This window comes from Ursus americanus, chromosome 18, assembly GCF_024610735.1.
Source record: "Ursus americanus isolate L20-20 chromosome 18, mUrsAme1.1.p, whole genome shotgun sequence".
Taxonomy (NCBI): Eukaryota; Metazoa; Chordata; class Mammalia; order Carnivora; family Ursidae; genus Ursus; species Ursus americanus.
Window position 1 is genome coordinate 59,075,613 of NC_142144.1, and position 24,168 is coordinate 59,099,780.

The 24,168-nt window shown below is 39.4% G+C and overlaps 1 long non-coding RNA gene across 4 annotated transcripts; it reads right to left on the reverse strand.

Moving 5' to 3' along the window:
* Window positions 1-2,111: 2,111 nt before the first annotated feature.
* Window positions 2,112-24,159, reverse strand: LOC123781267 (uncharacterized). 4 transcript variants are annotated; one of them, XR_015727515.1, is made up of 6 exons: window positions 23,983-24,159; window positions 20,288-20,385; window positions 12,680-12,767; window positions 8,353-8,493; window positions 4,569-4,997; window positions 2,112-4,472 (listed from the first exon to the last, which is right to left on the reverse strand). It is a non-coding gene; the product is annotated as an uncharacterized LOC123781267 (long non-coding RNA). The 4 variants fall into 4 exon arrangements; XR_006776635.2 differs by lacking the exon at window positions 12,680-12,767; XR_015727516.1 differs by lacking the exon at window positions 4,569-4,997.
* Window positions 24,160-24,168: the final 9 nt, after the last annotated feature.

Genomic DNA, 24,168 nt, shown 5'->3' on the forward strand with positions numbered 1-24,168 from the left:
GCCATTTGCAATGACATGGATGGAACTAGAGGGTATTATGCTATGTGAAATAAGTCAATCAAAGAAAGACAAGTATCATATGATCTCACTGATATGTGAAATTTGAGAAACAAGGCAGAGGATCATAGGGGAAAAGAGGAAAAAAATGAAATAAGAAGAAACCGGAGAGGGAGACAAACTATAAGAGACTCTTAATCTCAGCAAACAAACTGAGGGTTGCTGGAGTGGATGAGGGGTGGAAGGGATGGGGTGGCTGGGTGATGAACACTGGGGAGGGTATGTGTTGTGGTGAGTGCTGTGTATTGTGTAAGACTGATGAATCATATACCTGTACCCCTGAAACAATAATATATTATATGTAGTTGTTTTTTTTTAAAGCTATATGCTGTATTTTATCACTGCAATTTGGGAGAGAGGATATATTAATTTGGAATCTTTCTGAATCATTTTTATGACTTCAATCAATTTTTTAATACAACTGTATTTTTCATTGTTTCTTCCTCTTTTTTATTTTAACCATGTTTTCAATTAAGTCTTTAACAAGAACACATCATGTACAAAGAACTTTGTGTAAATGGGGAGTGAGGGAGGTGGATGTAGGGGAGTGCGGAATGGGTCATGCATCTAAGCAACGCTCTCTCCTTAAGGACACCATAGTCTTTTTTTTTTTTTTTAAGATTTTATTTATTTATTTGAGAGAGAGAGCGCACAAGAGAGAGAGCACAAGAGGGGGGCGGAGAGAGGGACAAACTCCTCGCTGAGCATGGAGCAGGAAGCAGGGGCTTGATCCCAGGACCCTGGGACCATGACCTCAGCCGAACTGACTGAGACATCCAGGCGCCCCAAAGGCACTATAATCTTAAGGGGAAAATAAGACCACAGAAATACCACAGTGCAGGTAGAAATCGAGACATGTGGGATTTTATCAGATGTAAAAGAGAGGATAATCTCATTCTGGGATGAGTGGGAAGGAAGTGACGTATATTAAGGAATAATTTTCTGGCAGGTATTGAGCTAGGTGCTTTACATGCATGATTTAATTTCATATCACTTTCAAGTCAGGCCACACTGAAGTATATGTATTAATTTCAAGTGGAAATTGTAACTCACAGTGTGCAGGCACGTGCTCCTTGTTCTTGGGTAAGAGTCTAATATCCATAGGGTTTAGGCAGAAGGAAACATCTACAGGGTGGGACGACTTTGCAGTCTACAGCTGGTGCTTCAAAGAACCACTTCCACCCTCACAGGCCATAAGCAAGAGGCCACTCCTGACCTTGCCTCTCTAACCTTGCCACCTACCGCTCACTCTGCCCTAGTCCTCATGACCAAGCTATTCTTGGATCTTCAACTCAAGGTGATGTATTTCTTTCCAGGTTTTATCTCTGGACCAGAGATCAATGTATTCAGTTAAGGCCCAGTTCACATTACATTACTTACACTTATTGTAAATTGATCTGATGCCTTCCTAATTAACTAGAATGCCATCCTACAAACAAACAAAACAAATGCCTATTTAGATGAGCCATCATAAAGAAATCAGTCTCAAAACTTTCTAAGAGATACATTTATCAAATTATAAAAATAATACAATCTATTTTACTTTTAAGTAATCAACAGGTATTATGTTAAATATTAAAACTATAAAATGATATATATGGACAACGTCCAGTCTGGTTGTTTCCTCTGAACTCTATAGGCTTGTTACATGTACCCAGTTCCCACTCTAACCTCACCAATCAATTACCTCACCTCTATTACAAGTTTCTTGTGTGTTCTCCCAGAATTTTAATTAATATACAAATATATACATACAACTTTCATACAGGAAGTATAAAATGGTTGCTACATCTACTTTTTTTTTGACAAGGAAAACTTTTTTAAGTTACAAACTCAATTCATGTGGGGCACCTGGCTGACTCAGGAGTGTATGAGTCTTGGTCTCAGGGTCATGAGTTTGGGCCCCAAGTTGGGTGTAGAGATTACTTAATAAAAGAAAAAAAACCCCTCAATTCATTTGGTATGTTTTAAAAGGTTAATATTTTTCTTCATTATCAATTTGAAAGTTAGAAATTAACTTCAAAGAAATAAGGAAATAGCAAAATAGCAAACAAATTACCTTAAAAGTCACAATGACATATGCATTACATCCTAGAAAAGAGGAACAAGTCAGGTTCCACTCACTTTCAGGAGTTTCATCAAATACTGGACCTATTCAAGGGTAGAGAGAAAAGGCAAATTAAAAAAGTCGTGTATGTTATTTTTTTTTTTTAAGATTTAGTTATTTACTTTAGAGAGAAAGAGTGTGCGGGGAGGGGCAGAAGGAGAGAGAGAGAAAACTCCAGCAGACTCCTCACTGAGCTCAGAGCCAATGAGGGACTCAATCTCAAGACCCTGAGATCATGACCTGAGCTGAAACCAAGACTCTGATGCTTAACTGACTGAGCCACTCAGGGGCCCCAACAGCATATGTTGTTAAATGAGGCATTTGCAATACTTGTTCCTAAGGGCATCAAGTGAGGCCTATGTTTTCTAAACTAAATCTAGGAAATGGAATCAATATGTCGTCTGCTCAAAAGCTGCTCACTGGTTAATGAATGAAAAAACAAGATTTAAAAACGACAACAAAACAACACACACACAGCCAAAAGAGAAAAATTAAACACTAAGATGTCCCAAATTATTCTCCAGACAGGAACCAGTCAGTAGCTTCAAAAATTGGAGCCTAGAATTAGTCTGTTGAAAAGTCATTATGAGCATGCCTTACTTTTAAACAAAAAAAAATTTTTGTAGCAATAAAAACCAAAACTAGGGGTGCCTGGGTGGTGCAGTCTTTAAGTGTCTGCCTTCCGCTCAGGGCGTGATCCCGGCATTCTGGGATCGAGTCCCCACATCAGGCTCTTCCGCTATGAGCCTGCTTCTCCCTCTCCCACTCCCCCTGCTTGTGTTCCCTCACTCACTGGCTGTCTCTCTCTCTGTCGAATAAATAAATAAATAAAATCTTTTTTAAAAATAAATAAATAAAATAAAATAAAAAATAAAGAAATAAAACCCAAAACTAATTCTGACCACTTTTCTGACAGAATTACTCAAATTTAACTAGTATTTAAACTGAGTTGGGAGGAGGAAGGAGGCCATACTTAGGGGCCTTGGGCCTTTTCTCACATAAGTGCATATGGGTGGGTACAGAGCATTTGTCATAATTGCTGCCAAGCTAGGCAGGGAGATTCAACTGGTAAAGAAACAATGAACCCTTTTTAGATGAAGTAGTTTATTTCTTACACATAGCAATAGGTAAGATCAGCAAAGGTGCCAGCTCCCTATGTCCCTTGCTGCACCCCTCAGCACCAAAACAAAAGAGGTTAGATAACAATGCAACATGGGCAATGGGGAGCTCTCTGAGGAGCCAATTTCATACTCAGCAGTTGGGAGTATGAGAGCATACATCTGTACCCTAAAGTAGGGGGTATTGGGGGATTTCGAGGCAGAAACCCTTATATCTCACCAGAACTTGTAAGGCAATGAGAAATTGTCTCACGATAGCCTCTAGGGAAGATAAAGAGGTAGGTAAGAAATGGCCGTGTTCCTCACAAGCCTGCCATTCTCTCCTGTTCTGAGAGGATTATGGGGCACTTTACCAAAATTTAAATGAATTGAGCATAAGCCTTGTCTATGGCCTTGTGTATATGAATATATGGAAGGACACTTGCACACAGCAGTTTCCATACAACTCTACCCCCTAACCTTTCACATCACCAACCAAGAACTCTTTTTACAACAAAGGCCACCCCATCAGATATCCTAATAGGCAATGTAGATTCAATAACGAGTTAAACTAGAGCAGGTGCAATAGTGCAATAGGATGAGGCTAAAGGAAATCATGTCAATGTCCAGAAAGTTGATCTTGTTCTGTTGTCTTGAGTGCACGCTGTTAACTCCTGGAGTCAGCAGCTACTGGGAGGATTCTGAAAGTTCTCAGATTAAGATTCCCCATTCGCCATCAGTCAAGTTGAGGGTGGCATTGACAGTCTGCATTAAATCGGCCAGATGCTCTGTAGATAAGAGCTGAGGGAGATTAATTGTCCCTCACCAACCCCAACCCTTCCCAGCAGCCAAGACTATTGCTGTGCTGCTATAGCCATATGCTCAGTATTAGTCCCCACAGCAATAATGTCATCCTTTTACCAGTGCTCCCCACATCTTACTTATACCATACATATGCCCAGGCTCATTTCTAGGTGGCTCAGCAGTTTCTTTATTGTCTACCATATAATAACCTAGGATATCTCCCATCTTCTGGACCAGATAGGAGCACTTTAGAGGTGTCATGTCATATCCATGATCATTATCATCATCCAACAGCTCAAATCCAGCAAACTTAGCTTGGCAGCAAAACGGAACAAAACACCAAGTTAGACTCTGGCTCTTCGCTGCTATTCACAAATCCCAGTAGCCCAGTTCCCCAGAAGGTACACCTGGAAGGGAAAAAAAGAGAGACAGAGAGTTAATTACATAGTTCATTTACCAAGACCAGTGCCCAAGAAAATGTGTCCATGAGTTCCATTTGCTACCTGAGTGTGTAGTTAGCAGTTTGGGCATGTGTGTCAGGCTTCCTTGGTCTCGGGTGCTAGAACCGCTAGACTTTATTTTCAGGCCCAGTCCTAACTTGTAGATGGATTGCCATGTCCTGTGTGATCGTGAATCCAGGTGGCTAGAGTCCTCACTTGGGAGGTTCAGGTCAAATCAGTTTGTTGATTCCATTTATGTTTATCCTCTAACGGTCCCTTCCCATAGGCATCCACATGGGTTATGAACAGAGGGCATGGGTCTTGTGCAATCTTCTGCATGTGGGCTCAGACTAATTGCTTCGTTTTTATTTAAAATTGTTTCATATTGATTGGTGTGTCCTCTGGATCTCAGCTTCTTTAGTAACTAAGGGTCTTGGTGGTCTCAATCCCAGACAAGCACAGGTTTGCCATGTTTACTTGGTTGAAAAGATACTGTGGGAATATAATTAAAACAAAATAAAGTGAGAATACTGGAAGTAAAAAATATGGTTTGCTCTCTACTCTTCCCAAACTTAAAAAATTTCTGAGATGTGCCCTACTTTTGTGCTTAATTGGGTATATTATTTATTTATCTACCTATTTATTTTTTGAAATAACAAATTTATTTCTCACAGTTCTAGAGGCTAAGAAGTCCAAGATCAAGGTGCCAGCAAGGTCAGTTTCATTCTGAGGTCTCTCTTCTCGGCTTGTAGGCAGCCACCTTCTCTCTATGTGCACACACGACCTCTTCTTTGTGCAGTCTTGAGAGAATCAGGTGTATTATTAATAAGGTGTATGAGACCTCCATCTCGTTAGGGATTAAGGTGACATGGTAGAATTGCTAACATTTATACAGGGCTTGTTATTTGCCAGACACTGTTCTAGGTGCTCTGCCAGTATTAGCATCTTTTGTCTTCAGTGAAGTATTACACAGTGAAGTACATGCTATTATTCCCATTTTACAGATGAATTGTCTCATGGTAAGATTAATTTGCTCAAAGTCACATGGAGCCTGGGTCTGCCGTTTTAAGTAGTATTCTCTACTCTTGGTGTAATGGGAAATGACTGGAAGTCTAGAGGCCTATTCCAGACCCATCTCCACTATTTACCAGTTGTGTGATGTTTATAAGTTCCAGTTGTTCAACAAAGTATAGTTGAGTCTCTGTTTCTTTACCTGAAAATTAAAGGTGCTACGCCAGTTGTGTTGACCTCCTTGAGTTGTTATGCACATCAAACAATGTTTTTTTAAAAATGGGAGCATTTTCAAAGCTATAAAACACTACATGAAATAAAACATGTTATATATTGTACTTGTTTCACAGTCTTGACTACTAAAGTAGGCCAAAGAAAATTAACTGAATTATGATCCAGATGACTGTAATATGTCCCTGAAGTAGAATTATTGTTAAATTTGAATTGTAATTAAAATTAACAATATTATTGCCAGATAGAATAATTCATTTAGTTCTGATAATGAACTATAGTTGCAGGGTAGCTGTGATCCTTTTGAAATCTATTATGTAGATGAATTACCTTTGAAATTACCTCAAAGAGACACTAACTACTTGTAAAAAAAAAAAAAAAAGAGTTTCTAAAAAAACAAAAAAACAACTTTAGGGGCACCCGACTGGCTCAGTTGGTAGCACATATGACTCTTTGGCCATTTAAAAAAAAAGTGTTTCTCAATTACTCATAATACTAATAATATAGCAAATTAGAGAGTCAGGTTTTGATGTTTTGAGGTCCACTGGATTCTGGAAAATATACTGTGAAACAGTAATAATCATTTATTTTTAAAAACTATTTTTTGTTAAAAATAATTTTGCATTATGAAAACCAATATATTCTTTTTTTTAAGCCAGTTTGCATTGGGTTTTCTATTATTTCCAAAGGAGTTGTAACAGTTATACTGCACTATGCCTATGACCACAGTCTCTACTCTTCCCTAGCTTATAATTGTGAATGTTAACCCCGGCTGACATGTAAAAGCACTCTATATCTAGTAGGTGCTCATTAAATGACAGCTTGTTAGCTACCTCTGATAGGTGTATTAGCATGCAAATATTACATTAGAGTAATAAATTCTCATATTCTACCTTTAGTTGATATATTTTAAACTCTTTTAATTCTCTGGAGAGGAAATGAACCTGTGCATTTTCTTTTTTGTTTTTTAAGATTACTTTTTTAAAAAGATTTTATTTAGGGGGGGGGAAGCATGAGTGGGGGAGGGGCAGAGAGAGTAGAAGAGAGAGAATCTCAACCAAACTCCACAATGAGCACGGAGCCTGATGTGGGGCTCCATTCCATGACCCTGATCATGACCTGGGCCGAAATCAAGAGTTGGACGCTTAACCAACTGAGACACCCAGGCACCCCTTTCTCCCTGCTTTTAATTGGGATGTCAGGGTTGTTAAGGAACTAAGATAGATTTGGGGAAAATCTGCTTTTGATGTGAGAAGATCCTCTTCATTAACTCCACAATATTACACATTACAATTACATTAAAGAACCAGTGCATTTAACTTCTAAATGTCTTCAAGAATCACTGTCAAAATTCAACACATCATGATGGTTTTTTTTTTTTTTAAGACTTTACTTATTTATTTGTCATAGAGAGCACAAGCAGGGGGAGCAGAGCAGGCAGAGGGAGAAGGACCTTGGGATCATGACCTAAACCGAAGGCAGACGCTTAGTAGACTGGGCCACCCAGGTGTCCCACATCATGGTAGTTTTTGATGTATCTAGAAAAATAGAACATTGACACTCTAATTGGTTTGGTAAAAATCTCTGCCTGTGAGGAAATTCCTTCCAGCTCCATTTACCATTAGCTACCATATTCCTGGAATAGGACTCACTGATGTTAATATTAGAATATTTCCATGGTTGTTATGCCAAGACAGACTAAACACTTAGCTAGGAAAGTTACATGACTTTCAGTTCCAGAATCTTTACAGTGTTTTCCCACTATACTCCAAAGCCCTCCTTTATTTTTTCCCCAGTTTTATTGATATAATCAACATACAATATTGTATTCTACTATGTAGAATAATGATTTGACATGTATATAAGTGAAATGATTACCTCACTTATTTTTATTTTTGTCAAGATGGTTTTCAAAAATCCTACAGCATGCAAAATGTTTGTTCATCCCCATGAGTTTCCAGGAGTAAATGATCAGAAATTACTGCTATACCATAGATACTCAGAAGAATGTTCTGTATAACTCAAAACATATTATTACATTAAGGGCTAAGAATAATATCTTAAATAAATGCACTTATTTGGGCCAGTGAAAACTCCATGAAACTCAAGCCTTTGGGTTTCATGTTCATGCACCTAGTTTCTCAGGTGAACAGTGCAATAAGAAACCTGCAGAGCTCTATTTGAGCATCACCTAAATTATCCTTTAAAACTGCTACTTCAACTGTAAACTCCCATGTGTTCTTCTTTGTGATTTCCAAGTGATGAAATATCAAGCTGTATATTTAAAGGAACAGAAGCCAATGATTCTGACTGGGTAAATTTAGGATTATTTATCAGGCCCATTACCCATGAGTGGATGAGACTGGTGAGCAATGTAAACTTTTGAAATGTGTACTTTTAAATGTAAGAATGAAAGAGCCTTTGTTTTTAAATTTAAGTATTGTTTAGTAATAGTTTTCTTAAGCATTCTTTTCTTTGCTCCCTTGTATAATGGCTCTTCAAGTATCTAGATAAGGCAAAACCCTTTCTAAACCAATCACCTATAACAAGTGATAGGTATTCATCTTTCTGCCACATGATATCTCTGTTTAGTCTTTGGACCTACCAAATGCCAACTACCCACAGGCTTCAGGGCTCCTACATATGGGCTTTTTTAGGCTTCCTTGCTGCAGCAGCTGAGGTCCAAGCAGCAGAGTTCAAACAGCACAGGCTTTGAGGTGGTCTTCCGTTGTAGCTAATGCCAAACCTATTTTGTGATAGAAGAATCAGATATGAATTGTTTGGTTCAGAAATGTATGATGCCAGGGCAGTGCAAAGAGAAAACTATTGATAAATAAATACCAAAGGAAATTTTATACCTTATTTTGAAATGTGTCTTAACAAAGCAGCCTGAAGAAAGAATGCCAAGAAACTTCTACCTTGAAAAGGGAAAGCTGGATTAGTCCCTCTAGCCCAATGATGGGTTGGTAATCAAGGACCTTGAGGAAAGAACAATCTGAGCTGAAGGGCTTAGGTATAAAAAAGATGGGGGTCAGTTTAATGAATATAGTCTTCAGGGCCAAACGGGTGATCCATTTTTACACGTGAGAGGCATGTACTGTCTTTAGCCTGAGAAATAGCCTACCAGAAAGGTGAGGTGAAAAAAGGCCCATGAATTTCCAAAAATGAAAAAGAGGTCTTTTTTCTTTTTTTAAAGATTTTATTTATTTATTTGAGAGGGAGAGAGTGAGAGAGAATAGAGGGAGAGGGAGAAGTCTAGTGACATTTGCATGCACCAGCACTCCACTAGACAGGGCTGCCAACTCCAGCTCTCCAGAGAGCTGCAAGCTTAGGGACTGAAAACCCAACAGGCCCAGGTGGGCTGTCAGTGTCCACACTCACTCGAGGTGACAATGGGCATATCACAGCAAACACAAGAGGAAACATCCGTGTTCCAGTGGTCTCGGCACTTCCTGGCTGCCTGGTTCCAGACCCTCCACCAGCACTACATGCTGGGAAAGATGGTTACTTGGGCTTGTCTGGACCTTGGAGGGAAAGTAGCAGGAGAAAGGGGGCATAGGACTGAGGGTTCAACCTGAGAGATTTTTTCTACTAAGGCAGTTGTAGATTGCCCACATGTGCCCAGAAAGACCTGGATGCCAATGCTCCTGACTTCTTAAGGCCTCATGTGACCTGCTGGGTTTGAGGAGCCTCACATGACCCTGCATCTTACTGGGTAAAGAGCCATTAGGCCAGGTCCTATCAAGTAACTTTGGTCAACTGGCAGTCCAACCTAAGTTCTTCAGGCTTGCTCCATGCAGCACCTGAACTAAAGCCATAGACACCGAAGCATCCTGCTTCCTTGTTGGACCGACCAGTCCTCACTGATACAAATTGGAAATGATGCCTAATCACCTGTGTGATTCCTCTAGGGTGGGAACCAGCTGAGTCAATGCACCCCCACTGAGTAATAGGTTTCCACACCTGAGCATGGGGCCTTCCAGAGCAGTGACAGAGAGGTGTGAGCTCCAACCCACCAGCTGTAGGTCTCACCAGCCTCGGAGCTCTGGAATGGAGAGATTGTGTCATGTGGCAAGTCGCCCTCAGCCCTGGGCTCTCTGCAGCCTCTGGAAAGTGGCAAGGTCAGAGTGGGCTTACATATCCTTTTGGACCTCTTACAAGGGGGCACTTCAGCAATGGCCATGTTTAAGTTTAGGGGTGGGTAAGTGCCATCTGTTGGAAGCACCTGTATGGAACATGTTTTGTCCCCGCGAGTGGAGCCTTCAGATGGGGAACCTGAAAGGGAACTTTGTTGGGAATTTTTGGAGCCCACTGTGTGCTGATATTGAGAAAACTGTTAAGTGCAGGTACACTCTGGTTCCATTCATTGTATTAGAGTCAGCTTGTTACATCCTTTGGTTTTGCACTTCAATGCCAGCCGTTTGAGTTGTCAAATTCAGGACTTTTGTGCTGCCAGAGGCAGGTGGCACAACATGCCAATGTTCAGCAAAAGTAAAATGAACTTTCGTAACTGCTTGACAGTGTCTCAACTGCCAGTCCCTGTAGGACTTTCTTCTATAGTGTTCCCAACTAAGAAAGATTAGCCCAGTCTTAAAGTTAGTCAACAGATTTGGGCAGAGTCTAATTGCTATTTCGTATTTCAAATTATATTATACTTTGGTGAAAATACTCCATTTCAATGCTACAAAACTCTAATTTCAGCTTTTTTGAAAACCTCTGTGGTCTTTAACCCCATGTTTTCTTGTGTTTGAAGGACACAGTGAAGATAAAGGGAGCATGATACTCATGGATATAAGGCAAAAATAGTGTTTACACACTCACAAAACTTTGAATTTTTCCTACACTAGCACACAATTGGGAGTACTCCTAATAAGGTGTACAATATCAGGGTTCTTTCTTTCTCTATTTTATTTTTCAATGTCAGGCTTTTAACTCTAGAAGGAGGCAGGGTAACATGAGTAATTGTAATAACAGCAATGAGTAAACAACATAAACTTAGTTTCACACATTTTGAAGTTATTTTTCTTCTAAAATTTTCAGAATTATCTTCCAAAATCAAAAGGCAAAAATGTTGTAATTAAAGAATATAAAAATTTTAAGCCAAAATTATTATTTTTTTAATGATTTTTTATTATATTATGTTAGTCACCATACAGTACATCCCCGGTTTCCGATGTAAGGCTCGATGATTCATTAGTTGTGTATAACACCCAGTGTACCATGCAATACGTGCCCTCCTTACTACCCATCACCAGTCTATCCCAATCCCCCACCCCCCTCCCCTCTGAGGCCCTCAGTTTGTTTCTCATAGTCCATAGTCTCTCATGTTTCTGCTGTTAACTTAAAACTACCCTGTACTGATTCAAGCTTCCAGATTTCCTTCTGGGGATGCCAGAAACTATTTGATGCAGCAATCTTCTACCAAATTGCCTCTATATAGGACTAATTACCTGATGCATTATCACCACAAGCCTGTAGCCATTAGGAGGTCACACCATAAAAAGGATGCATTCAGAGAACCTAGCGATTCCATAATAGAAGATCTGTGCTCCAATGGAAGCCATCTTTTCATGTTAAGTGGACCTAGGACTGCTCTCCAGATGTGTTTTGATTAATTTAACACCTTTACTGACCCAAATCTAACTTTTCAGTAACTGGAAATATAAGAAAATAAGGTAATTTCACACTATTCAAAGGAAACCTAAATTAAATACACGGAGTAGGGGCGCCTGGGTAGCGCAGTCCTTAAGCGTCTGCCTTCGGCTGAGGGCGGGATCCCGGCGTTCTGGGATCGAGTCCCACATCGGGCTCCTCCGCTGGGAGCCTGCTTCTTCCTCTCCCACTCCCCTGCGGTGTTTCCTCTCTCACTGGCTGTCTCTCTGTCAAAATAAATAAATAAAATCTTAAAAAAAAAAAAAGCCAGGGAGCACAGAATTTGCACTTGAAATAAAGAATCTTGGTGTAGCAGGAGGTATTGAGTAAATACTGTAATTTAAATATGTGTAAGTGAAAGCAGCTCTATTTTAACATGTAGTCTCTGTATTGCAGATAAAATGCTTTTCCTCTCTATAAAGAGCTTATAAAAAAAATAAATTAAGGAAGCTCTTTCTGCCCACGGGTTCTGTCCTTGTGCTTTAATAAAATCAGCTTTTTGCACAAAAAATAAATAAAATAAATAAAATCTAAAAAATACATTAAAAAATCAAAAAATAAAAGAGCTTATAAGACTACAAATGTGTTATAGTTTCTTAAATTAAATTAAAAATAAATATGTATGTATGCATCTATACTTAAGGTCTGAAGAACAACTGCCAACTTGTCAATTAAAATCCATATATACAGATATGTCTACAAACATTCCATTTTCAAAAGTAACATCATGAAGCTGCAATTCATAAAAATGTAGGAAACATGAAGAATTTGTTTCTGAATATATTGCCTGAATGTATTTGTGGATTTATTTAGCCAAAAAGGTAACTTGCCAGTGAGAATGACTGTGTCTGATGCTTACTATTCTGAATTAAATTATTTTAAAGATTTTATTTATTTATTTATTTATTTATTTATTTATTTATTTATTTGAGAGAGAACGCATGCGTGTGAGCAGCGGGAGGGACAGAGGAGGGGGGAGAAAGAGGGAGAGAGAATCTGAAGCAGTCTCGGCACTAACCACAGAGCACAACTCAGAGCTCAATCCCACGACCCGGAGATCATGACCCCAGCTGAAACCAAGAGCGGAAGCTTAAGTGACTGAGCCACCCAGGTGCCGCTGAATTAAATTATTTTATAGTTAACTGTACAAAAATACATCTTAGGCTCAAGAAGAGAAATCTAATTCTGGGTGGATAAGAACAAGCCACAGGCAAGGAATAAATAAAAAGTTTGGTCCTGAAGCCTCCTAAAGGGGAAGACTAGGATTTAAAGACTCTTACCTGCCTTGAAGGTGGTGGAGTACTAGACAGAGGAGCCTCCTTCCTTAAATGAACGCATGCAGCAGAGGCCCCACCAATCCATGTTTGACTGTGATGTTAACAACAAACAAAATTTGTGTTTGTGTTGAGCACCCTAAAATTTGGGGTTATTTGAAACAGTAGTTTACCTGAAATTCACACAATTATTACAAACCTTATAGAATTGTTGTCAGGATTCAAGAAAAATAATCTTGCCTTAGAAAAGCAGCTCACTCAGGTTTTAGAAAGATGGATGTCAAATCAACAAGTTCTCTTTGCTTTGCTAAATGATTCACTAAGGAAGCATACTGGTGCTTTAAAATATGTATTCCAAATTAGGGAGTTTAGTGTTAAATACCTGTCAAATTTCAAAAGGTTGAGTAAATACATTATATAATGAACCTAAGAAATTTAATATTTTGCTGAATTTTAAAAAATTAACGGTGTTTTTGCTTCAATTTAAAAAAATTAACTGTGTGTTCGCGTGTTTTCTCTACTGTGGTTAGTACAGTTTGTATGCTAGGCAAAATTAAGATCTAGAGGCACAGCATATTTGGTTGATTCCATGCAAGAATATGCATTCCTGAAGTAATATGGAACAGCTGAAGGTTTAAGTAAATGTAATATAAAACATGGGGGTTCAGTTAAATGTATTACAATTAGAGTATACTTCTAAAAATCTCATGTATTTTATGAATTTTTTTCATGAAACTCAATATAAAAACACCCTAGTGTTTTTATCTTAGAATTTTGGTTCAGGTTTCAAAAGTACAATTTGTCTTCAGGAAATAATCCTGCAGACCAATGTGGGAGTTTAGAGGTTCCTCTTACTGCAGTAGTTTCTAGAGTTGCTTAGACCTTCGAACAGTTTATAAAAGCAGTAAAAGGGGTTTGTAAGCTTTCCCCTGAATTTCAAAAAGTTTACCAAGCATTGTGGTATAAGCACTGACTGTGAGTATGACAGATATGGGTTCTTTAGTCAACTTGCTCTTTGATAAAAGGCCAGTTACTTCTCCTCAATTTCTCATATGTAAAAATAGTGTTAGGACTATTTAACTCAAATTTACATCGTCAATTATACCTCAATAAAGATGAGGGGAAAAAAGTAAAGAATACTTAACTCAAAGGATTAAGATTTATACAGATAACGTTTGTAGAGTCTGACACACTGATAATATACAATAAATGGTTCTTCTCACCCTCTTTCCAATAAAAACTATAGGTAACATTAACTAACAATAAGTATGGATAAGGTAACCTGAGTTCCTTTTTTCAATTGCTTTTACATCCATTCAGTATTAGATCACTGCCTTCAGAAATACTTTTCCACTGTTATTATCCCAAAGTCCTGTTTTGACAGTACTATATGTATGTGACGAAAACAACTGAAAAACATATTTTTGTTTCTAAAATTGTGTTCCTTTTGGTAACCAAATTGTCTTAGAATCTGGTGCATAACTATAGTATGTCAATAAAAATGGTCCTTGGTATAGAGAACCACAGGATTAGTATGTTAGGCTGTAGTCTTAGAAATGAACACTAGATGGCAGCTTTTAGATAAGAGCATCTGGGTAAAATGACCCCTTTTCCCCCCAAAATTTAAGCCATGTCTTCTCTGAGTGTGGAATCTTTCTTACTCAAAGCATCCTGCTTCCCCAGGGACCCTCCCACTTGTCTCCATCAAGATAGCAGTTACTAACCTAAAAAATGAAGCATCTGTAGAGACCTCTGGAGAGAAAAGATTATAAATAAAAAACAGAAATAGGGGTGCCTAGGTGGCTCAGTGGGTTAAGCAACTGCCTTCGACTCAGATCATGATTCTGGGGTCCTGGCATCAAGCCCCACATTGGGGTGGGGCTCCCTGCTCAGTGGGGAGTCTGCTTCTCCCTCTGCCCCCCACTCCGCCCGCTCGTGCTCTCTCTCTCAAATAAAATCTTAAGGAAAAAAACAAAAACAAAAACAAAAAAAAACTAACCTGTAAGCCTGTCCCTCCATTATACTTTACTTTGCTTTTTAAAGAATAAATACAAAGTGATTTCATCTTTGTGGTGATGAAGAAAATAGAGCAGGGGGAGAAAGGAATCTTCCCGAATCAATTCTAAAGACCTCAGTATGTTGTTCTTTACAACAGCACGTTTTTTCAGCTTGTTCTTTTTCTTTTAAAAACATCTCTATTTCTTCTTTCATTCATATCTTCAACAAGTGTTTACAGTGTACAATTTGGTGCACGTTATCAGTCCGTCACTGAAGGTGGGAGATTAGAAAATATATTTGGATAAGTTCAACCCTCTACCCTTCAGACTACCACACTCTCATGAGGGAAATAAGACAGGAACATAAATGTCAGAGCAAGGCATGTACATTTTGTTAGCACAGTACCAATGAAGTCTTACTAAGTAGCATTTTATCATCTTATGTTTGGGTAAGGAAAAAAGGAAGTGAGCTAATTTGAGTGTCTACTGTATCATGGGTGCTTTACAGTGCCTGTACATTAGGTAATTAGAACCTTTTACTCATTTTTTGAGGAATCTTTTTTTTAGGAAGATTAACTAAAAAGTGCAAAGTCACACGAAAGGATGGCAGGATCAGGAACTGAAACTAGGTGTAACTGCCTCTTAAAGAAGGCACTATGAGCGAGATGTTAATTTTGGCAACTTGAATTAATTTCTGCTTTAGGAAGATGTTTTTCTTCTTCAGCAACAGCTCTTTCAGTGTCATAGACAAGGATCAAATTATAGTGAACTTTGTGTTACAGAATGGCAATATTCTCTTTCTATAATCTCTTCTTGCTTTGTATTAATTTTCCAGATATTGAATTCTCTGCTTTCACTCTTTTATTTCCTCTTCAACTAATTGTTCCCGGCCTTTCTCATCCTGTTCAAATTCTGCTATCTGATCCTAGGGTATAGGAGTTTCCTAGGGCTTTGTAGTAAATTACCACAAACTAGGGGCATAAAATAACAGAAATTTATTCTCTCACAGTTCTGGAAGCTAGAAGTCCTAAATCAAGGCATCAGCAAGGCCACACCACCTCTGAAGGCTCTGGGGAAGAATCCTTCCTTGCCTCTTCTAACTTCTGGTGTTTGCTGGCAAGTTTTGGCGTTCTTGACATAAGAGAGCATCACTCCAATCTCTGTCTCTGTCTTCACAAGACCACACCTTCCCTCTGTGTATGTCTTTGTCCAAATTTCCCTCTTAGAAGAGGGACACCAGTTGCCCTAATCCAGCATAACCTCATCTTAGCTTGACTGCATCTGCAAAGACCCTATTTTCAAATAGATCACACTTACAGGTTCCAGGTGGACATGAATTTGGGAGATACGCTATTCAACCTAGCACATAAAATTTGTTTTTAGTTTCTTGATTCTCTGCTTTAGGTTCTGTTTCTAGATAATCTTGGAATAATTGCAACGAACAGGATTACTCTTCCACCCTTCTTCAATGGTCTTTCAACTTCTGTCTACAATCTATGATTTGTGAGTGGCTGAATCACTTTACTTATCTTGCCTAGTGAAGTATTTCTGTCTTCGTGTTTTAACAGAGCTTGGTCCCTGATTCCCTGTTGCCTATGTCAGTGTATGCATAAGTTTTTCATTACTTTTGGCCTCATCTGCAGAATTCACCTCCTTGAGATAATTGTTCCAATTACCTTTGCCATTCTCTCTCTTTTTTTTTAAAGATTTTATTTATTTATTTGACAGAGATAGAGACAGCCAGCGAGAGAGGGAACACAAGCAGGGGGAGTGGGAGAGGAAGAAGCAGGTTCATAGCAGAGGAGCCTGAAGTGGGGTTTGATCCCATAACGCCGGGATCACACCCTGAGCCGAAGGCAGACGCTTAACCGCTGTGCCACCCAGGCGCCCCTGCCATTCTCTTCGTAACCAACAGATTCGTCCTTTTCTTTTGGAGACCTCTTATGTGCATTCATAGTTCTACTCAGCTCAATGTGGCTCACTTGTCCCAAATATTCACTCTCTGTAGAAACTGCTCTATTTTCCAAAGCCTGAATCTGCCCCCACCCCTCCCCGCATTTGAAAGAGCTCACATTTGATGGTCTCTTATGTTGGGGTAAGGAAAAAAGGAAGTGAGCTAATTTGAGTGTCTACTGTATCATGGGTGCTTTACAGTGCCTGTACATTAGGTAATTAGAACCTTTTACTCATTTTTTGAGGAACCTTTTTTTTAGGAAGATTAATGCTTCATTGATGGTGTGGTCTGAATGTTTGTGTCTTCCCCAAAAGTTCGTATGTTGAAATCCTAATGCCTGATGTGATGGTATTTGGAGGTAGGGCCTTTGGGAGGTGCTTAGGTCATGAAGGTACACTTGGCACCTGGATCTTGGACATCCCAACCTCTAGAGCTGTGAGAAATAAATTTCTGTCAGTTTTAAACTAGCCAGTCAGTGGTATTTTGTTATGGCATCTGGAATGGACTAGGACAATTAATGACCCTTTTTAGTTCTATAAATTCTAGTGATTTCTTATGTTTTATCTTCCCAGAAATTTGTAACATTTTTCAGATTTCTTCATCACTTCTTTCTCAAAGTCCATCTTAAATTCATTGTCCTCTGCCTTTGCCTACTTTCTTAAAGTCCTGGTTATAATTTTAAGCCCAGCCTTCTTAATAGTGAGTTGTATTCAGAAGCATATTCTGAAGTGACTATGAATCCAAGGATTTCTTGGCTCCTGTTTTCTTCTGTTAATGTTTGGACACATTCTTAGGAATTTCTGGGATTTTTTCTTTCAAGTGAAGTTTACTTTCAATAATTTGAGGTTTAATTATCTTGCATAATCTATTTTACATAGAAAGGAACTTTCTCCAGATTAAAATAATATATTCCCTAACCTCCATCAAAGCCACGATAATGAGAGGCTTCAAGGCCACTCCATGAACATCAGTCAGGTGCAAATGCTACAGGAAGCATAGCTGAAGTTAACTTCAGAAAACTGAAGTTTTCTTCCTGGGTGTTCTTCACCTATCTAACTTTCTATGTAGGTGCCCTAGTGGCCAAATCTTCAGTTCCAACATGGGACACCTTTTCCCTCTATGTTTGACCCAGAAAAGGGTTGTCAAACTGCTTCTCCTGTCTGGGTCTGGGGTCAAAGGCAAAGAAAGGGGTGGACAGGGGGCAGGACCAGGAGAAGGAGGAAGAGGGGCAAACTGGGCTCCTGGGCTATGGCCTCCTCTTCGGTCTCTAAGTGCTATGTCCTGTGTCCATATACCACCATCACCTTCCACCACCCCAAACCCCCATCCCTCCCCAGCCCCTACCATCCCCACCTCCTCCACCCTGGCATGGTCTGCAAGCTCCTGCCATTCTCCTGCTTCCCTCTACCTCTCCCACTAAAGCATATCTGCTCCTCAGGTCTGTGTGCCCAAACTTCCCTCATGAAAAATAAAGATAGCCTTACGCGGGGGGGGGGGGGGGGGGGGGCACATTATTTTAAATAGAACAAACACAGGGAGACCTTGGTTTTTCTCTTTCTGGTTTATTCAGTGCCAATTTACTTTGCTGTTACATCCTGCTTCTTGCTTTTCTCATTGTCAGTCATTCATGTATTGGTTGGAAACAAGTCTACAGCATTTATTTATCTAATATAAAATATAACACATACACTGAAAACTTCACAGAACATTATATACCATAATTATTAAATAATTATAATATAGAAATCCTTTAGACACTATCCAACACATATACCAGTTCTGTAAGTCCCCAACTGCCCCCCTTCCTCCAAGATCACAACCCATCTGTCTCCTCTGGAGATAAATTCCACCTGGATTCTCTTTGGAATCACTTTCTTGCTTTACTCACCCCCCTTTTTAGTATCATTACCTTAATGTGCATACCTAAACAGTGCAATTTGGTTGTAACTGTATTGAAGATTATATACGTGGACTTATACCCTATGATTTTTTGGTCTTCTTTCTCTCAACAGTGTGATATTTATCCATGTTGGATTTAATTGTAGTTTGTTCCTTTTCATCAACATACAGTTTTCTGTTGTATGAATATAGCATACTTTCTCATGTTCATAGACAATGGGACTATTTGTTTGGGGCTATCAGGAACACTCCCACCCATGGATCCAGGGGCACAGGTGCTTATGTATCACTGTTAAGATGCAGCATTTAATTCATAAGGTCTTGTGGTAAAGCCCAGAAATTTACATTTCTAATACATTGCTGGGAAATGCTGAGGTTTTTGGTCTACAGTCCACTCTTGAATAGCAAGCGTCAGTATATAGCTGGGAGTGAAAGCGCTGGATCAGAGAGTATCTATATCTTCAATTTTTTTAGAAAATGTCAAACTGTATTTAAAGTTGTTACATCTACTTATACTCTTTCTCTGAGTGTTCCTATTGTTTATCATTCTTGCCAGCATTGGTTGTCAGCTTTTTCTTTGTCAGGTTCCTAATATTTGCCAATCAGAGGAGTGATTTAAATTCGCATTTTCGGGATATTTATGAAATTGAAAGCCTTTTAATGTTTATTATCCATTTGGATTTTCTCTTTTGGGGAAATGTCTGAGGTTCCCCCCACCACCACCCATTTTCTTTTTCTCATTGAAAAAACTGTTGTCCCTTTGACCACTGTTGGGAGGATAAGCTTCCTCTATCCTTTTAAGTTACATAACTGGGGGTCTGATAGTCAAAATGATAAAAGGCTGTTAACAGGGGATAAAAAGGTTTATTGATATACAAATGGCATTAACAAAGGAAGAAGCTAGCTCAATGAACAGTTAGTCAGAGGCTTATACACCCAATTTACTACAGGAAAATGGCTTGTATGCTTGTATGGGAAGAATAAATAGATTTACATAGGATAAAGACATGGATTTTTAGAAGAACAATCTGAGAAGATTTATGCTGATGGGAGTGGTCTCTCCTTCCTTTTCATGGCCATGAAACTCCTCTGAGAAAGGGATTTATGGTTTACTCTTGGTTTCTCTACTGGGGTAGGGAAATTCTGGCAGCCTCACTTCCCAGAAGTTTCTGCTTTTAATCAGATAAAGGAAGCTCTCAGAAGGCTTCTTTCTACACCTATTGATTCTCAAATGTCTTCAGCTTAAAATAATCTCCATACTGACCCTGGGGTTCCAAATGGTCCCTACACCATCTTGTAAATATCCAAACACTTTTTTTTTTCTTCTTGAGGTTTCTTTCTTTCATTTATTTTTTTAGAGAGAGAGAAAAAGAGCACAAGTGCGTGCGTACAAGGGCGGGGAGGGTCAAGGGAGAGGGAGAGAGAATCTTAAATCAGACACTTAACTGACTGAGCCACCCAGGCACCCCTCTTCTTGAGGTTTTTAACTGATAAAGTATCAAGCTATGTAGTTAAATTAATCCCTTGGTAGTTACTGGACCTTTATTTTTAGACCTATTCTAATATCAGCGCTTTCAAAAGTACTCAATTTTTAAATTATTTTTATTTGATTAAAAAGAAAGAGACTTTCTGGTATCCATTTTCAGTTGAATTAAATACTAGGCAGGTAAGCATTCTTATTTTAGCTGACTTGTTAGAGATGCTTTTTAGCAGTGTGAGAATGAGTACAATATACTGTGTTAGTTTCTGAGATAAATTTCTTACCTTTTTGAAAGGACTCCTGGAGTTGACTTAGCTTGGCGAAATCAAAAGCAAAACATCAGAACTTTTGCTCTTCCATTTTCCTATGAATTTCTCTTGATCTAGGCAAAAAAAACAAAATAAAGTCAGGGTAATGGATTCCTTTTACTCCCCCTTAAAGCCTTTTAGTTCTTTTAGAATTTTTAGAACCCACAAAGGTTTTTTTCTCTGTCTCTCATTTGTTTCCTTTTGCCAAATACCCCTTTCTTTTTCCATAGCTAATGGAAGCTCAGACTGAAATATGCTCCACTGTAGCAAATGTATTAAGCTTGGCAGAAAAATTTCCTTTCAGTTTTCCCAATCATATTGAATACATTATCTCTGCTGCAGGTCCTTTTAATAAGAGGCAGAATGTATATATTTTTAAAAGATTTTATTTACTTATTTATTTGAGAGACAGGAGGAGAGCACAGAGGGAGCAGACTCCCTGCTGGGCAGAGAGTTCGACACAGGGCTTCATCCCAGGACGCTGAGATCATGACCTGAACCCAAGGCAGACACTCAACTGACTGAGCCACCCAGTCACCCCCAAAATGTATATTAAAAACTAATGAATAAAAAAAAAATCAATAGAAAAATGTGCCAGGGTTTGCACTGAGTTCCCAGAAAAGAATATAAATGGCTCTTAAATATAAGATGCTCATTTTCTAAGAGAAATGAAAATTAAAACTATTATGTAATACAATGACAACCTTATCACATCAGCACAGTAAATAAGTATGCTAATATTTTGTTGATGAGACTATGGGGAAATATATATACATTGCTAGTGGAAATTAAATCAGTACAACCCTCACAGAAGGCAGTTTGGCATTTATCTATAAAAATTTCAAATGCATATAACTTTTGACATAGAGTCTTTTTTTGGGTAAGATTTTATTTATTTATTTATTTGACAGAGAGAGCAAGCACAAGTAGGGAGTGGCAGGCAGAGGAAGAGGGAGAAGCTGGCTTCCTGCTCGGCAGAAAGCCCAATGCGGGGCTCCATCCCCGGGCCCTGGGATCATGACCTGAGCCAAAAGCAACCGCTTAACCGACTGAGCCACCCAGGCACCCCGAGAAATGGTCTTCTAGGAATTTATACTGTCATAAATTTGCACAACTGCAAAACAACTTTTTTCATTACAGCACTGTTCATAACAGACAAAAGACTGGAAAGATCCCACATGTCCATCAATAGGGCACTGGTTAAAAAAAAAAGCAACATAGTATATCTACACCATGGAATCTGTCCAGCTATACAAAAAGCGATGATACTGTATACTCTTATGGATCTCAAAAAATGTTTTAAATGAAAAAAGCTGGATGCAAAACATTATATATATTAGACCATAATGTAAAAAAAGTAGGAAAATAAGTGTATTTATATTTCCTTGGCTATGTATAAACTACCAACTAGTTGTCTTTGGAAAGGGGTCCACTGGAAATTGAGCAAATAGGTTGCAAGGATGTGACATAGATTTTTCACTATGTACTTCTCTACATTATAATTTTTTAATTGTATGACTATAAAAACTTTTACCAAACTTAGGTTAAAAATAGATTGGATTTTTAGGAAGCTAGCTGGCTCACTCAGTTGAGCATGTGACTCTTAATCACAGGGTTGTTAAGTTTGAGCCCCAAGGTGGGCGTAGAGATTACTTTAAAAAATAAATAAAAGTCTTTAAAAAAAATAGGTGGGATTTTTAAAAATCACTAAAACTCTTACCCTTAATAGAATTTTTTTTTTATTCTTAAGATTTTATTTATTTATTTGTGAGATAGAGAGAGCGAGCGCACAAGCAGGGGGAGCGGCAGGAACAGGGAGGAAACATGCTCCCTGCAGAGCAAAGAGCCAGAGCCGCCAAAGCCGAATGCAGTACTCCATCCCAGGACCCTGGGATCATGACCTGAGCAGAACGCAGACACTAACCAACTGAGGCATCAAGGCGTCCCACCCTGAATAGAAGTTTTGAGAGCAATTCCTCAGAATTAAGTTTGATTAACTATGAGGGAAAAGCAGGTCTGTTTGTAACTCCTGATGGGAATGAAGTGTATTGAATGCCTTATTTCATGGTTTTGGTTTTTTTAAGCAGCCTCTACACCCAGCACAGAGCCCAAGGTGGGGCTTGAACTTAATGACCCTGAATTCAAGACCTGAGCTGAGATCAACAGTCACTTAACCAACTGAGCCACCAAGGTGCCCCTATTTCATGGCTCAGAGTGAAAATACATTGGTGTGAATTGCAGACATCTCAACAGCAATTGCACAGGGCTATCAATATCAGCATGTCAGATAAATCACCTATTTGATATTTAAACCAAACATAAAGGAGCCATTCATCCATTCAGTAGAAACACATTCCACAATATGCTAGACTGGTTAATAAAAGTGTTTTCTGAAAGTTAAACTTCAGTAAAAGACAAACAGGCAGCTATTTATTTTTAAGCATTTCCTTAAAAGTATTACTTTTTCATGACATTTGAAATGATCAAACAGCCTCTTCATCTGTATTTGCTCAAACAGGAATTCCGCTGTTGAATGTCTGCAGCAGAAACAATTTCATTGTGAAATGGTCTTCTTGTTGCTAATAAAAATATTCTTGTTCTTGGGGCGCCTGACTGGCTCAGTCCGTAGAGCATGTGGCTCTTGATCTCAGGGTCCTCAGTTTGAGCCCCACCTTTGGTGAAGATTACTTTAAAAATATATATGCTTTTGTAAGAATCAGGTTTTGTTTAGTTGGGAATGCCAAGGCAGTACAAGGGGGAAAATATGTTCTAGTAACAGTAAAACTAGTAACTAGAAGAAAATATTTTTGAGATTTTTGAAGCATTTGTTTCAACAAAGTAGCAGGAGAGGGTAAAAAATACCATGTCAAATCAAATCAGGTATCATGAGACGCTGGGGGATGCTAAATACAATAGGAAGGATCTAGAGAGAGCAGCGGTGGATTAGTCCTAGCACCGTGGGGCGAGCATGGAAATTATGTACAAGCAGCAAGGTATTTCCGAACTGGGTAGCTAAAAGTCTAATAAACAGGCCAACTTTTATTTACATTAGCGGAAAGAGGTTGGGCTGTGGTTCTCCTAGGTGTGAGAATACGGTCGTGGGAAGCAGGCTCACTCCCGATAACCCAAGGGAAAGGGAAGATGACGGCGACATAGCCTCCCCACGCTAGCTCCCGTTCTCGACAGAACACCGAACGCAGGCCCTAATCCCCGGCGGCACAGCCCTGCCTGTCACACCCTTCCTTCAACCCTGGGGGCGGGGACGGAGGGAGGGCTGGCGACCGCGACAGTCTCATCAGGTGGAGGTGAAAAACTACCCTTGAGCGCCAGCTCCCGGACAACCTCCTCAAGAGCCCAAGGAAGGGCGCGTTTCTGGACTCCAAAGGAAGAAATGGTGGAAATAGGGTTTAGAAGACTTAAGGCAAGCAGCAGTCGTATGCTGCGCATGCGCCAACAATGGGGGACCCACAGCCGGCGGGAAGGTAGAAAGGCGGTAACGGCATACGCCCCCTACAAGCTGGCAGTCTCAAAAGTTGCACACGACGCCACAGTCACGTGACAACAGAGCCAGAAGTCTGTCATATGACCCTCGCCCTCGGTGGACCAGTGGGAGATATGGCAATTAGCGAGTCCGTCTGATTGGTTTCAGGCCCCGGGTTAGATTCTGTTACCTTTAGTGGCACCTAAACTGGCGCCATCCTCTAGCATCTTCTTGCCCCCTAAAAATGGGAACGCCCCCCCTTCTAAATAGAGGGCAGAGATGTTTGAGCAGGGAAGAGGAACAGACGCACAGGGTACTCTGCAGAAGCCCGCCCTGACGCACTAAGCTCCGACATACTGACGTGTGTCCCATGATG